The 12,772-nt window shown below is 29.7% G+C and overlaps 1 protein-coding gene across 6 annotated transcripts in view; it reads right to left on the reverse strand.

Moving 5' to 3' along the window:
• Nucleotides 1-12,772, reverse strand: part of LOC111637817 (cyclin-D-binding Myb-like transcription factor 1) — a 78,300-nt gene that overhangs the window by 60,202 nt on the left and 5,326 nt on the right. The window contains exon 1 of one of the 6 annotated variants that reach the window (XM_023383382.1): nucleotides 2,614-2,861. The exons of the other annotated variants lie outside the window; for them this stretch is intronic. The gene's annotated coding sequence lies outside the window, so the exon portion shown is untranslated. Of the gene's footprint in view, nucleotides 1-2,613; nucleotides 2,862-12,772 lie in introns of those variants that run through there. 6 annotated transcript variants of the gene reach the window in all.

Below are 12,772 nucleotides of genomic sequence, written 5' to 3' on the forward strand. Positions count from 1 at the left end.
ATCACTGGTGTGATAAGTCCTTATTCCTACCTCACAGTAGTAGGTTTTTAATCAATTTGTTTAAATCAAGGGCTAAAAGCAATTTCCTTTATATTTAATTTATAGAATAATTTGCCTAGATCCCAGTTGATATTTGAGCACAGACCCTCATATATATAATGATGAAATCTATTGTCTTAATACTAACATCTGGCTGGTAAGTGATGTAATGAAGGTTGGCCATTAAGTTGTTTGTCACCACTTGTTCCCCAGATGTTGCCTGTAACACACCTCTCTCATAACTGTTCTACATCTTGTAGCAATACCACCTTCAAACTCCAGCTTACTACTGTTATGGTATGTAGATTTAACTTATTTTGTAAAACAATCATCATATTATCTCACTAATTTTTAATACTGTTTATAATAGTATCCCTCATGTCAAGCTACCATTTAACATAATGAAGCCACCTTAAGCCTGTTCCTCTACACCCAATTATTACTCAATAATCATACTTTTATAACGGTTTCTTTGTCTTGTATAATTCTAAGTATCTCACCTTTTTTTATATATGTATACCAACTGAAGAGGGACTATTCCGATAGTCCGAAATGCATTTTGGTTATTTCATGTCAATTATTAATTTAATAGTTTGTAATGTACACCCATTCTCGTTTTATTAAATGTATCCCATTGATATTTTGAGTGTTTGTGCTTATTATCACTGGTGTGATAAGTCCTTATTCCTACCTCACAGTAGTAGGTTTTTAATCAATTTGTTTAAATCAAGGGCTAAAAGCAATTTCCTTTTGTAAATATATATGTTTAAAAATTTTTTGCATAAATTAACATTTAATTTTTTTTTTAATTAGAAAATGTAACCTCTGCTGAAGAGGGCTTTGGTCCAAAATGCTGAAATGCAGTGTCATACAGGATTACGTTACATTAATGGTGTTTGACCTAAAAATTGTGTGATTCACTTTCCTTGATATAACAAATCTTAGTTTACAAGAAAATCCAAAGTGGACAAAGACAATACAAATGGGAAGAACAGCTTTTAAACTTCTTACTTCTTTATGAAGAAAAACAACTTCCTCAGAGAACCATAGGTTGTTCTTGCTTAATTGTAATCAGTGATGACAAACTAATAATACTTGATGGGAAACATCTTTCAAAAATAACAATACAGTAATCATCGTTAACAGGCTTTACACAAAGATAGATAAGTCATAAAAATTCAAATATCATCATTATACATAATTTGGACTATAACAGAAAAAATATTATTATTATTAAATGAAAGAAGGAGTACACCTTATATAACTCCAGCAATATCAACCAAAAACATTTTCAACCTACTTCCATAGGCCTTCTTCAGTTGGAACATTTAAAACTTAAATGAAAAAGAACATTCAAAAAACATTCAATGGTAATAGTTTAAATTAAAAATAATGGGAAAAACATTCTAAATCAATAAAATATTTGTAAAGTACAAGTATAGGAAATAAAAAAATAAATAAATACATATTATAATCAAAACTTAAAACATAAATAAAATCAAACATAAATGGTACAAAAATAAAATAAACAATTATCAGAGGACCAAGCCTAAGTCAAAATGAGAAGAAGCTAAGATCATTAGGCTTGCCAGGAACCCTAATTCTTATCAGGTCTTTGGAGTTATTAGAAGTCTTTAAAGCTAATAGAAAACACTTTTGTATCAATCATAGGGATGCTGACATGTTATTGATGGCTTGGAAATCTATACACAAGCTTTAACTTGGGCTTAGTCCTCCAATAATTGTTTGTTTGTTTATTTTTATTCTTATTTTTGTATTTATGTTTTAAGTTGTGATTATAATATGTATTTATTTATTTTTTTATCTCTTGTATTTGAATGGTACAAATGTTCTATTGATTTAGAACATTCTTTCCATTCTTTTTAATCTAAATTATTTCTGTTGTGTTTAATATCTTTTATCAAATGTTCTTTTTGTTCTTTTTCATTTAAGTTTTGTGTTCCAACTAAATAAGGCTTAAGGAAGTAGGTTGAAAACATTTTTGCTTGATTAAATATATCGCTGGAGTTATACAAGGTGTACTGCTTCTTTTGTTTGGCTACTACTATAGTTTTGTCAAATTATTATTAATACTATTAATTTTTTTACACAATTATTTCTTTGCATTTACTTTGTAAGCAATCATAAAACCACATACTTATTATGAATTATAATACATAGAAAGTATTTCTTTCATTAATTACTATTTATAACAAATTCTTAAGTATTTTTATTTATTACTTCTATCTATTGATATTTGTTTCATTTAGTGATTTCTAATTAATCATTCTCTAACTAAGAATAAACATGTCAACTGGATTAACATGATCATATTCTTTACTTTTATTCAATAAAATAAAATAGAATAAAGAACTTACTGGATAATGAATCAAAAATAAAATCATCACCTTATTATTTCCAGCAATAAAACTATGAAGGCTATTAAAAATAGTCGAAAACGTTATTATCTTATTAAATAATAGTTTTATTGCTGAAAATAATAAGGTGTTGTTTTTATTTTTTTACTTTTATTACAATTATTACAAATGACAATAGATAATTCCATAGTATTACCCCAATAATTTTTGTACTGCTTTGCTTTTAGTTATACATTGTAGCACTGCAAATGACTACCAACAAATACATTCATGCTCATGCTGATAAATTTTTTGGAAGAAACTGCACATTAACTATACAATAATAGAAAAAATAGCTGAGATTAAACAAGTTTTCTTTTAAATGCATTATATATTAAGACTGCATTTTACAGATTTTTCTCATAATCAACTTACAGTAATTTCACTTAAACAACACTGATTATTAAAAATACATTCAAATGGTTATCACTTACTTTAAACTGATTCTTCAAGTGAATGACAATCTCACTATCTATCTGTTGATTATTTTTTTTACTTATTGTTTGTCATCACAGTTCAAGTGGTATTTAATTTCACTTCAAAGCATGTTTCCTTTATACTAAATACACTCAAACAAACCTTTACATATGCAGCCGTAATTTAATAAATAAATTCAAACGTTTTCGACCATATTCAATGGCCTTTATCAAGAAAAGCTGAAAAATCGAACTTCGAATTAAAGATTTGCGTTACCGATCTGTGAAATGAGGTCAGAACAGCTACTGCTTATCATTGCAATTCCATTATAGTTGAACCAATTTAAATAATCCTATTTATTTTATAAATAATTAACAATCTGTTAAATTATATCACTTATTGAAACTGAGCATTGCAATTTTTTAAATTATACTTAAAGAACATCTATTAGATTTGAGGCTCATATATGATAAGTGAATATGATAATATTTTAACAGAAAAAGCAACAAAACTTTATTTAATCAAACTAAACCCCACAGATTGCTTTAAACAGAGCTAATAAATCAAGATAACTTCCACAAACATGTAAATATAATCTTTTTATTATTATTATTTTTTTGATATAATCTTGTAATAATCTTAAATCTTGTAATTCTGGACTAAAACAATTTACTATTTAATTTTAGCAGAAGCCCAAAAAATAAAATACATGCATTTTCTTATTTCGTTGGTCTCACTATTTTATTTCATAATAAAAATTAAAATATCATGGCAACAAGCATCTTTAAAATTTGAAGAATGAATTAAAAACACTAAACCTATAAACCAGCAAATATATAACAAGTGCAAACACTTTCACCTGTATTGAATGAACATTATCAGGCAAACTAATCACCAAATGCTAAAACAAATGGGGACTGCTGAACTGAACACTTGTGCAGAGGGGAGGTGACATAAAATGAGAGAAAGGAGAGAGGGAGGATAGTAAGATTTATAGTTTAAAGAAAGGCTTCCAAGCTGTGAGGAAGGAGTCAACATCATAAAAATTAATAGCAGTTTTTTGCAAATGGCTTTATATATTTCCACCTGCTCAAGATGTTTGAAGAATGAAGCAAAAATTATAAAAATCATGAATTATTATACATTAACAAAACACTTAAATTCAAGCACTTTCAAATTTTAACTCAATTTCAGGAAAACAAACATATCCAATGTTAAAATAACTTAAAACCACAATCAATCAGAGCAAATAACTAAAAAAAAAACCTTAAATTCCAACATACTTTGTTTATTGCAAATAAATATTTTCAACCTTATTAAAATTCTTCCTCAGGCTAAAGTGAAAACTCCAACCATCCAGAAAACACAAAATAAAGGATCATCATATACAAACTTGAAATGTAGAATGTTATAAAAACTTAAAATTGGATAATTAGTTCAACAGTAGAATTTATCATTGTTATTTTGATTTTAAATATATTACAGTTTTTACATTTAACAGGACACTATAAAATTCCAAAGATTTAAAATCACTGCAATCAATAGAAACAATGAAACTGATCACCCTGAACAAACTATTAATGGCATAGCTGGCCCTGAACAGAACAGAAAATAAAAATTTATGAAGTCTTTTCCACATTTAAAGTAGGGACAAATCAAAATAAAATTCACCAACATTATATAGGCCTTCATGTAAGCGAGAAATCTGTTACTAACAAACATTTTGGTCTATATGTAAGACCTTCTTCAGATAGATTTTTTCAAAATTGAAACTTTCTGGTATAGTGCTCTGAATTAGAATGTATAGAAGAATCTCCTAGGAATTCAAATTCAATTTTCTCAACAATCCACAAAACCTTTTTATAATAAATAGCGTTGTGTCCGTAACAATCTTCATAAACGTTTTCGACCTCCACCAAAATCTGCTTCAGACTAAACGTTTGTGAAGATTGTTACACAGTGGCGTGCCATCATTGGAAGCGGTGGATGCGCCGCTTCCCTTGTATTTTCTAAAAAAATAAATACATATTAATTTTAATTACAGTAGAGCGTCGTTTATCCAAAACGTCAGTTATCCGAAAGCATTCCAGTCGGCAAATTTAAATTTTCGCTAGTGCTGTGGCACTACAATCTTTGGCTATATCTTGGGCTACTCCAATATTTTTTTTTGTGGGTGTGTGTATTTTAGCTGGCAGCACTGGCACTTTTGTGTGGTGTTTTTCTGAGGACTGTGTTGTGCTGAATCGAACGTTTTTGATACTAGATCAACTTCTAAAGTATTTTTTTTTTTGTTTTTATATTTTTCAATATATTTATTTTATTTGTACAAAATAAAAAAATAATTTTTAACAATACAATAGCCACGATTATTATTTTAAAAAATTTTCGTTAGTCTTAACATTGACGAAAATTCAACGCAAAGCGACACACAACGGAGAAAAATTTCAACATGGGATAGGTTAATATATTTTTTCGTACATAATCAGTTATCCGAAAAATAAGTTATCTGAACAACCCCAGTCCCCAATTGATTCGGATAAACGACGCTCTACTGTATATGAAAATAATTGCACATTATTTTTATGTATTTTCTTAGCACAATGTTGCTGTTGAGAACATATCACACAGGAACACTTTCAGAGGAAAAAGGTTAAAGGTTAACCTTTTTCCTCTGAAAGTGTTCCTGTGTGATATGTTCTCAACAGCAACATTGTGCTAAGAAAATACATTAATAGAGAACAACAAGCACATTATTTTATTATAACCGCATTATATATCTTATTACAAATTTCTATACTACACATGAAAAAAAGATAAGATTGCTATTGTATATTCGAATATTAGTAACGGAGTGAAAGCGCTGTATTGTCAGCATCCAAAAAGCCAGATTTGCGCATGCACTTTACAGAGCACCAACCTCACCCGGTTTAGCTGGTGGAAGCCTAGGACCTCGGGTGGATGCTACACGTATAATGCATCCAATTCTATCCAGGACCGGTTCTGGGCTGTTAGCCGCCTGCCTGCTAGATATTTGGCCGCCCTCGCCTGATTATGTGAATCACGAGTAGATTTATAACTTAACCCAACCGATAAGAATTTACTGGTATTTTGTTTTTATGATATTTCTGTATAGTTGACAGGAGTTTAAAAAAATCCATTAAAATATTTGATATTTTTATTCTGCTCTCCAATTTTATATTACTCACGGATTTCAATGTTAAACCAGTGATACTATGATTTTGTATATCCCATCTCTAAGGGGATGTAGAAAAAAACGTGTACAATTCTTGTACTATGTTAAAAAATTTACCGTTACTTTGACAGCATCATTTACAACTAAATTTAATGAATGAGAGAGATGCACGAGGCACAGAAAAAGCTCTAGAATTTATTTTCCTTAAATTTATGATTTATGTATCCATTTGTCATAAAAATTTGTCTTTCCACTTTTTTCCCGAGACTACAAATATTCGAGTACAAAGTAACCGGTTTTGATTTATTTCTACTTAAGAAATAGTTAAATAATTAAGCGATTAGGGAATTGGGGACATAAACAAAACCATGATGAAAGAGCCAAAATTTTACTTAAAAGCTTAACCAAACCATCTCTAGCCGAGTACAGTGGAGACTGATTTCTTCGTAAAATTTCTGTCTTTATTATTAATGTAATAAAGACAGAAATTTTTCCAGTTCAATGAGAGTGACCGAAAAGTTGTAAATTTTGGAAATTTCTGAGGACAGTTGGTCCTAAAACGAATTAGTAGAAAACAAATGACTATTAAGTTTAACATATTTAGATTTTTACAGCTATGGTGAGAAACATTTAAAATCTACAACAGCCCTGTCACGTCCTTTGAGATATACTATTGATGCGACAACAGGTATTTCACATTGACCGGTATCAGCACCCTCGGGATTTGGCAGTCCATGTGTATGCATGCTCTGCAACCATCTTCGATTCCATCCATTAGCCACTCGTAGGGAGCTATTTGACTAAGTGCATTGTTTTAAGATTTAAAAAGTAAAGAATATTTTATATTTTTATGTGCGTTTCTTTAGAAAACTATATTTAATTATAATTTTCTTAAAAGTATATTCATACAATTGAAGAATATTTTGTACCAGGTATGTACTGATGCATCTGCCACACATTTTATTTCACCAAGTAAGTTTTTATTATTTTATTTTTAATTGTAGCCCTTATATCATGGCTAGCGATTCGGAATGTAATTGTGATATTAAAAATACATTTAGAAAAGTCTACGGTTTTTACTGGCTTATCGAATAAACAATACGAATGGACTCTAGACCATCGCTGACGCGCAATTAACTGATTGCCCCTGGATGTCAGCTTCTTACAGAAACACAGCTTCCCTATCATCAAATATCACGGCACGCCACTGTTGATACAGACACAACACTGTTATAAAAAGGTTTTGTGGATTGTTGTCACTCAATGCAGAGTTAAGATTAGTAGTCATTTTGTGTTCAATTTTCTCTTTAAATTTTTTCTAAATATCAAATGGAGTGCACCTATTCACAGTCTATGCATTTCCTTTTACAATGATGGGCTGAACATTGCCTGCCATGCTATTGAGACCTGTTTTTCTTCTTTAAAATTGATGGATAGGAGGTCTGCCTTAAATATTTCTAGTGTCTCTAAATTTCTGAGCTAATTTGTATGGTATGTTTTTCATATTAGAGCAGTTTGTTGGAGTTCTGGTTTGATCTCATTATCACTTGCATATATAGCCAGGTCAATGGTTTGCCTCTTCTATATCAGTCTGTTCCAGGATGTGCTGTTTGAAAGATCTCTTTGCAGACCTGATGTATACAAGGTCTCTACCAAATCTGTTATCCTTACATAGAATTTTATAGACTCCCAATGCTCTTTCCATATCTGCTTGGTCTTTCTTGTTTTGAAGTAGCTGGAATGTTTGGTGTTTATGCCTATATGCAATTTTTGCATCAACATATGATGATATCTCCTGATACAAAGAGTGCATATGGCATTTGTATATTATAACCTTATGATAGAGAGAAATGTCTTGCTGGAGAATGTTCCTCATTGGAGTTTTATTCTACTGGTCCCTTAGTTTCTACATGCCATTTTATATACTGAGTTTTTAATGTAGTCGTGCATCCTAGCAATTTCTACCATTCATTTTAGTTCCATTTTTTTGTCTCTATAAATTATAAAGCCAAGTTTATAGTTAAAAGGGTTAATTTGATATGGTCAAAACTCATGAGCTCAGAGAAGAACCAGGAGATGATAAACTGATCTGTCATTATCTGAGATTAAACTAGAGAAATTCACTAATTTGTTTCTTCCATGCTAAAAATTTCTTCTACTTCACCATCAAATTCCCCTTCACCTTCATCAATAACTTGCAATAATTGTAAATATTAATCCTGAAAAAGTTGTTCATTTTTTATTTGTCATTGTCATTATACTGTTTCAAAACTCAACTTTCTATCAATATTGATATATATGTCAAAGGTTGTTCAATCCCTGTTCATAGCTGTAAAATAAATTATTTTTGATATTGGTTATTATGATCATAATTGGCACTTTTGAGTAAACATGTGTAATTAAAAATTTGATCAAAATGTTTTAAGCATCTATTCTAGGTCTAAAAGTCACAAAGACAAAATTACATGTACAGAAGGTTTAATTTAAAATTTGACAAGTATATAAAATCTTGTTCTGGTCAAATTGGCCAGTATGGCACTTAGTGTTAAGCAAGGATCTCATTCTTTTTCTGAAAAGAATCATGAAAACAGTTTGATAAGCCTCATAGAAGAATAAAATTTAAAATTTGATCAAAAATTTAATGAAGAACTAATCATATTCAATTTGACATTTTAGAGATTTTCTCAAGTGACTTTAAAATCATATTTAGTATTTGATTTAATAGCATCAATATTTTTTACGATTTCATAAAATGCACTTCATTTAAGGTTTAAATTAATTTTCGTGTATAATTCTGCTTTGACCATCTGAAGATAAACAGCTTCATTCAATAGCCCACAAATTGTGTATCATACATGGGTAGGCTGAAAAGTAATGCACACATGCTTGTAGAATATGAACAAAAACAAATAGCAAGATCGGGCAAAAAGTACATTAAAGTGCAATTTTTAAGCTTCAAAATCATATATTTATTTTTCAACATAGTCATCGTTAAGGCTAACACATTTCTCCCAACGTGTAACAAGTTTTTTCATTCTGTCACTGAAAAATTCTTCCGACTTTTCTCGAATCCAGGACTTGACAGCTGCCTTCACCTCATCGTCCAAGGTGTAATGATCACCCTTGAGGTCTCTCGAGTAGAGGAAAAAAAAAATCGCAAGGCGCAAGATTGGGGGAATAAGGAGGGTGTGGATGTGGAATTCAAACTTCACGTTTCGCAGAGCCTCTCCAGTTGCACGCGAGATGTGTGGACAAGCATTGTCATGCTGCAAGATTATTGGCACCAGGCTGCCTCTAACATGACAAACTGAACGTCTGGGGTGTTTTAGAGTCTGTATGTACTGAAAAGAATTAAACATTGCAACGAGGGGCAACGGCAATCGTCTGTGGCAGTGATCGGACATCTGCTGTGTGTTTCATCAACGATTATGGCTTTTCCAGAATCGCAACCATGAAATTTTATTATCCATCGATTTACAGTAGACCTATCAACAGCACTGTCACCATAAACAGTCTTTTAGCGATGATGAATCTCAGTAGGAGTCACTTTTTCAGCAGTTAAAAATTGAATAAGAGCACGCTGTTTAACTTGCGTTGACATAGCACTAGAACACGTCTCCATATTTCCGCTTCTCAAAATATAATGAATGAACACAACAACCTCAAACTGCACATACGCACAGAGGGGGAATGTTACTTCCACATGCCACCTGGCGCGTTTCTGAAAATTATTTCGTTCGCGCTCTACAAGCATGTGTGCATTACTTTTCAGCCTACCCTCGTACAAAAGACTCATTCAACAAATGCATTGCTACAAGAAATAGCAAAAATTTTAGAACATCACTTTATTGAAAATTGTTGACCATTTCTCAACAACTGTTGATCCTTCTAATTGAAATAAAGCAATTTTTAAAACTCAAAACAGCAGCTCATTTAGTGATAACAAGTGTTTTTACTTAGAATCATGAAAATCGTGTTTGAAAACTTAACATACATTGCAACATTTATGAATTATAACAAAGACTTTCATAATTAAAGACTTTCTTGCTTGTTTCTAGCCGTTTATACACAAGTATGAACGTTTTCGGCCTTCTTCAGGTACACTATTAGACAGTGTACCTGAAGAAGGCATATAAATGGCTAAAAACAAGTGAGAAAGGTTTTCTCTTGGTCATCTTAAAATAGTTTTAGCTACAAATGCATAGAAACTAAAAAGTCACTTTTTAATTATAAGTAAACTTACTGAATATTTTAAAAATAATTTTATATAATATTTTTTTCAATTCAAATATAATTTTGTTTGTATTTTCAACTATCTGCCAACTGCTAGCCTTGATTTAAAATTGCTGGTCAAGTCAACCTAATGCCAGGTAGGTAGCAAACTTATCTGATGGCCAGATAGTCAAACATTAAGATTTTTTATTTCTGAATAACAGACATAAATCAATGTGAAATTTACAACTGCTTTTTCAAAAGAATGTCATCAAAAGGGAAATAAATTTTGTGGCAACAATATTAAAATCTCTTTTAGATATTAAATGGTGATTTTTGATATTTTGATTTTATATATTTCATTTTCAAAAAGGTTTGTTTGCAAAGATACTGTATGTAGAAGCAAACAATGAAAATATCCCCAATGAAAACCTCTCAAGTTTTAAAATTCTCTTATGGCAGAGATTTATAAAAATTTAACAAACTTCTCTCTTTAAATAGGATTTTATAAAAATCATTTGCAGCAAGGTCTACTAATTCTCGTCAACTTTTCAAAAGTTTATATGCTTTGAACTAGTTCAAATGTTGATGATAAGCAAGTCATTGAAAACAAACTGTGGGCTATATATGCTTCAGGAGTCACATTTGGCCCAAGGCTGTAGAATGAAGACTGTTGCCCTTAATTATTTAACTCTGATTTTTTTATTGTTAAAGATAAGATTTATTATTAATTTTGAATGCTAAAAATATTTATAATGAAAAGATAAATTATTATTATTATATTTAAAATGTATAGAAAGCAAATATTTAATAAAGAAAATATAATTTTGTTTGTATTTTCAACTATCTGCCAACTGCTAGCCTTGATTTAAAATTGCTGGTCAAGTCAACCTAATGCCAGGTAGGTAGCAAACTTATCTGATGGCCAGATAGTCAAACATTAAGATTTTTTATTTCTGAATAACAGACATAAATCAATGTGAAATTTACAACTGCTTTTTCAAAAGAATGTCATCAAAAGGGAAATAAATTTTGTGGCAACAATATTAAAATCTCTTTTAGATATTAAATGGTGATTTTTGATCTTTTGATTTTATATATTTCATTTTCAAAAAGGTTTGTTTGCAAAGATACTGTATGTAGAAGCAAACAATGAAAATATCCCCAATGAAAACCTCTCAAGTTTTAAAATTCTCTTATGGCAGAGATTTATAAAAATTTAACAAACTTCTCTCTTTAAATAGGATTTTATAAAAATCATTTGCAGCAAGGTCTACTAATTCTCGTCAACTTTTCAAAAGTTTATATGCTTTGAACTAGTTCAAATGTTGATGATAAGCAAGTCATTGAAAACAAACTGTGGGCTATATATGCTTCAGGAGTCACATTTGGCCCAAGGCTGTAGAATGAAGACTGTTGCCCTTAATTATTTAACTCTGATTTTTTTATTGTTAAAGATAAGATTTATTATTAATTTTGAATGCTAAAAATATTTATAATGAAAAGATAAATTATTATTATTATATTTTAATTAGTTTTATATTCTATTTAAAATTCTAGTATTCTATACCTAGTACAATTGTTTTTGATTATAAAATTGAATTGAAGACATTATGAAACAATAAATCTTATGAGGCTTTTCCCACAAAATTTTTCAAAACAAGTACTCAATATTTTAGTAGTAGAACAATACACTTAATAATTATATTTGCATTACATATAATATAAATGGTAATATCAGTTTTTCTGTTTGTTTATTTACATCATAATTTTTTGTGTATTTATAAAACTATACTTTCTTTCTTAGAACTACTATTATATGTTATAATCTTTTAATAAATGATGATCATTATCCTATCTGTGCCACATTATTTTCTTTGCATAAGTATTTTAATGACTTATGTTTGTTATGTAAAAGAAAACTATTTCTATGTGATTATATCTAAAATGTATTAGGAATTAAAAAACAAATTACTTTTGTTTTGTCATCATGATATATTTAAAACTGAGTTTCAATTTAAAATGGCAGACAGTATTATACTCTTTAAAAAAATATATACATTAAAAAATACTAAAACGTCTTCACATATTTGTTTTGGACAAGATGGATGTGTGAAGATGTTTTAGTATTCTACAATGTATATATTTTCTAAAGTTTAACACTGAGTTGTTTAAATTATCTATAAAAGTAATTACCATAAACAAGATATATACCAGGGATGGGCAAGCAAGAGTTCAGTGGGAGCCGAAATGTAGGTTTTGCAATCTGTACTTTTTTATTCTGTACTGCAGTTCTGTATTGCAATTTTATTATATAATATAAATATTATATAAAACAAATATTGAATTTTTTAATAAACATATTTTCATAAAATTGTGGAAATAAAATTGTAAAAATAATAATAAAAAGCAGAAATTAACACTTTCAGCAAGAGCCGCATGTAACTCAAAAAGAGCCGCATTTGCCCATGTCTGCCCTCATATTATTTCACAG

Source organism: Centruroides sculpturatus, unplaced genomic scaffold (genome assembly GCF_000671375.1).
Source record: "Centruroides sculpturatus isolate CEXI.00-Female unplaced genomic scaffold, Cexi_2.0 scaffold1165, whole genome shotgun sequence".
NCBI lineage: Eukaryota > Metazoa > Arthropoda > Arachnida > Scorpiones > Buthidae > Centruroides > Centruroides sculpturatus.